Source organism: Geospiza fortis, unplaced genomic scaffold (genome assembly GCF_000277835.1).
Source record: "Geospiza fortis unplaced genomic scaffold, GeoFor_1.0 scaffold45, whole genome shotgun sequence".
NCBI lineage: Eukaryota > Metazoa > Chordata > Aves > Passeriformes > Thraupidae > Geospiza > Geospiza fortis.
In genome coordinates, this window is record NW_005054327.1 from 2779908 (window position 1) to 2784303 (window position 4396).

Below are 4396 nucleotides of genomic sequence, written 5' to 3' on the forward strand. Positions count from 1 at the left end.
CGGCGCGGGGCGAGGGGAGGCTGTCTGTCTGTCTGTCTGCCTGCCTGGCTCTCCCTCTGTCCGTCTGCGGCTGCACAGAAGCCTGTAATATGTTAATAGCCGTAGGGTATGCCCGAGGTGCCATCTCAAGCTGCTTCGCACACCATATGTCAGGCCGTTAGCCACATGGATCTATTAATCAAAGGGGGAGAGAGGAGAGGGGAGAGGCAGGGAAGGGGGGAAGGGAGCTTTTCATACCCCACCCTGTGTTGCTGTACACTCTCTCCTTTCATTTCTCCCAGATATAAAGACCAGGAGTACCTCGAATAGGCAGCTGTAATTCTCTTTTGATCTGCTCTTTTATAGCCTTGGTGTAACCAGCTCGGGTTAGTGGATAGCGATTTTTGAGGGAGGAAGGGAGGATGCTCGCGTTTCCCTCGGCAAAGGATTTGGTTTTAAAGTGCTGCTCAACTTGTGTGACAAAGGGGGTCTCTGTCCACCCCTTCAGCCATCTCCTTGCAGAGGGTGTGTCTGAGGAGAAGGCTTTTTCTAGCGAATCAAGCATCGTCTCCCCCGCAGGCAGCCAGAGCTCTGGCCATCCTCACCGCTTTTATATCTGCCCTATTGCCTATTGCCTCACATAATTTCTTCAAGGAAGGTTTGTCCCACGTGAGATCTCCACGAAAGGGTTGGATCCACAAAATTACGGGGAGAAGGAGAAGAAGTAGTCTGTATAGAAGAGTGCTGTAAAAGCTCTTGTGTATGTGAATTTTTCATGCAGCCCTCAATGGCCCCACAAAAAATTCTGCCTTTCAGGCTCAGCACCCGAGAAGATGCATGGGCTCTCAGATCTGGTTTCTACTTTTGTTTGGAGGATAGGGTTTTGGGGGGACTTTGTCTTCAGGGTTAGAATGATCACGCTCGCACGGGTTCCTCCTGGACCTTGTCTGCTAGTCCGTAGGTGACGCGTGGGGGCACAGCCCCTGCAATTGACACTTCCGACCTAATTCCGAGGCCACCGGATTTTTTTTTTTTCCTTTCACGGTGACCGAGAGGGACCATGAAAGAGACTGACCTTTCGTTCAAATACCCGCTGCATAAAGTTTTGAATTTTTAGATTATTATAAAAGCAGCCGCTCAGGAAAACGGCTCAGGAAAGTTACTGAGTGGTGGAGGAGGGGAGGGCAGGATCATTTCAGTGTGCCAGGATCCTGCAGCAGGGACCGTGCGGGTGGATGGGGCAGGTTCCCCACCCCTGATCTCCAGGTCAAGTGACACGCATGTGTGTGATGCAAATGATGGGAGAAACACCCGAAGAAGAGGAAAGGATGCAGGCTGCAGCTAACACAAGGATAAGCTCAATTGTTTTGCAGGTTTATATAAAAAGCACAAGATCCCCTAGCTGGTTGAAATCCCCTCTGTTGGTACAGAGCATCACAGAGAGGCAAGTAAGAGGGAAGAGGCGCTTGAGATTATTTGTGCAATTGCAGACATAGGATAGTAACCCTATTGATATGTATTGTAAGGTACGGTGCATAGGTCATGTTGAAGCCAGTCTTTAAGACTTACTTTCGACTTATTTTCTAACATTTTTCCTCTTTCTGTAGCTGGAAAAATAATGAATGCATCTATGCTTAGATCTCAAGCTGGCACCTATCTTGCAGAACCTTTGCTTTAATATAGATTGCATTAAACCTGCAAAAATATGAGCGCCTCTCAAAGTAATACTTTACATAAAGACAGAGGGAAATGCATGGGCTGAGCGTCAGTTGATTCTGCATTTCCACCTTGCAAAGAGTCTCTTATTACCTTTAAATTTTGGTGCACACACCACCCATCATTTTCTTCCTCTATTTAAAAGGTAACCCATATATCTGTCGTTTTAGGTTTCCAAAGACTCGTAACTTAATTCCTTCAGGCTATTCATCAGCACAGTAATTAAACTAGCAAATGGATGTAAATAAAGTGAAATTGGTTTCATGACAGATGAGCCAAAGAGGCCTCTGACATGAAACAAGCCAGGACAATAATTATTTCTGCACCGGGCTATATGAGGAACTCCATCTAGATTTATTAGGTGCTGCAAGTTATTTGCTGGGAGAAGGCAAGACAGGAGGACTCACTTTAATTTGACGGGATTTTTTTTTTCCTTTTTGCATCCTAAGTAGGTTAGAGAGATAAAAATCTGGAATTAATTTTGGCAATACTCTGAGATGCCTCTACCCAAAGTAAAAACACGGCAGGGAAATTAGGTAGTACAGGAAAGGCTTATTAAACAATTTCTTCCCAAACGCTTAATAGGAGAAAATCTACTTTAAAACACTCCTCTCGAATCATCCCCTGTTAAAAAAAAAAAAAAACCCAAAACCCAAAAAAACAAAGAAACCCAAAACAAAACCAAAAACAATCCAGACCACTGTGACAGCCTGCGTGTGCTTCTCTTTTCTACAAATATGCATATGAAACAGTAGAGGCAATAGAAAGAAGGAAGATTTGGAGACCTTGGGAATTCTGAAGAGCTTCTCTTAAAAAATAAATAAATTATAATCTTGGCTAAATGGTGTCTGTTAAGATCACCCCTCTCCCTTTTCTCTGCCAAGGAAAAGTTTATTGCTGCGGAGGAGAGAAGAGAAAAGAGCTGTGAAAGGGAGGTTATGGATTCTGCAAGGCTCAACTGTAATTGGAGCCATCAGGTCCAGCTTGGAGTGGAAGTAATATACAGAATAAATAAAAAAAGGGCTCTCACAGCAGGTGCAGATTAGTCCCTTTTCCCCTGAAAAGATTAGAAACTGACTGCTTTATGCTTAAACGTACTCTCAATTATTTAAGCGCCCCTTCGTGATTAGCAAGTAAAAGTAACGCTTCAGAGCGCTGAAGAAATGAAGCAAGAATAACACGGCTTTCGCCCAGCTCACGCAGGCTTTCCAGCACACGGTTCGCTCCCTGCCGGCTGACAGCGCCCAGACCCAGGAACTCTCTTTGGATACACACACCTGTAGGGTGGGAGCGGGGGAAGGAGAGAGGGAGGGGAAAAGGAGGGAGGAAGGAGAGAGGGCAGATTCAGCGTGGTAAAAATTCCGCTGTCAGGGCAGTGCAGGCTACTGCCCGACCTGGTTTCAGAGGCGATTGGGATCGGTGGACAGATTTTCACAGGAATGCTGAACCCTCAACATCTTTTCCACTGGGAAGGGGAAAAAAAAAACCAACCCCAGTCTCACACCAAAATCCCAGACACAACCCTACCCCCCCCCACCCCCTCTCCAGGCATTCCCTTTGAATGGGCTGGAAATGAACCGCGGACGCCTGTGTTTGCATACGGCAGTTTGATCAGGGTTCACATCTTTCTGCAATCAAATCAGAGGCGTTTTCCTCCCTTCCTCATGGAGGGGACTATGATAACTGCAAAGCCGAAGAGAGATCCTAAAGGGACTGAAATCCCCTTATGTCTGAAGCTGTCCCTTTTAACACACACCAGACTAATTATTTAAAAGTTCTTGTAAAATTAGAAGACATAGCCCAGTCCTTTAATTAGAATACACTGTGAATAGGGATAGCATATGGAGGGGAATGTCAAGAAGAGGGTGCCAGGGGCAGATCCTAGGAAATCTGTATTCATTTCTGCCTCCTATTTGTTCAGTAATCTCTACCATCATAACTAAATCTTGGAGCACTGATGTAGTTCGAGTTGTTGTTGACTCAACGTCAAAATTCAATCACTGGGGGTTTTGCATCAGCCGGGCCACTTATTTGTCTAATAAATCCGTCATTTTGTAAGAAAAATATTTGAGCAGCCGTACTTGACCTCTTGGTATCCACAAGCCACATTTATTTCTACCAGTTTACAAATGCAAAGTGGAGATGATCATCTTAATGCCTCGAGGTACCGTGTTGATTTCTGATTGGATTTTAGATGGAAATGTCTATTTTAAATACCCCGTGATTAAATTGTACATATAATAGAATTCATGCCTCTTCAAACCGAATCGTGATTTGTGAATCCCGAATTTATTTTAAAGGAAATATTATTTAGGCAAAGATGGTTTCTTAAATGATTTGTGACACCCCCCACGGTAAGATTTTATTACAGCCGGGCATCTTTCTCGCTGGAAAACGTATTTTGACCCTGGAGCGTTCGTATGGGTGGAAAGGTGTCAGACGGGGTGAGGGGGTAGAGCTCCCTTTCGAGGGTCCTACCTGGCCCATGCCATTCCGCCTAAGATGATTTACTGCCTGTTTATAAGCATATTCTTCCGAAAAGGGGGCCGCGCTGCACAAGTTTAATTGCAACTGGGGGCAAATAACTTTCTCCCGAGCTTTGTGTTGCAGAGGGGGTGAGAAGGGGACGGAAGGATGGGGCGGTCGGTACAAGGTCAGTGTCTGGAGAGGGGAGGTTTGGGAGCCTTCCGCCGGGCGGGGG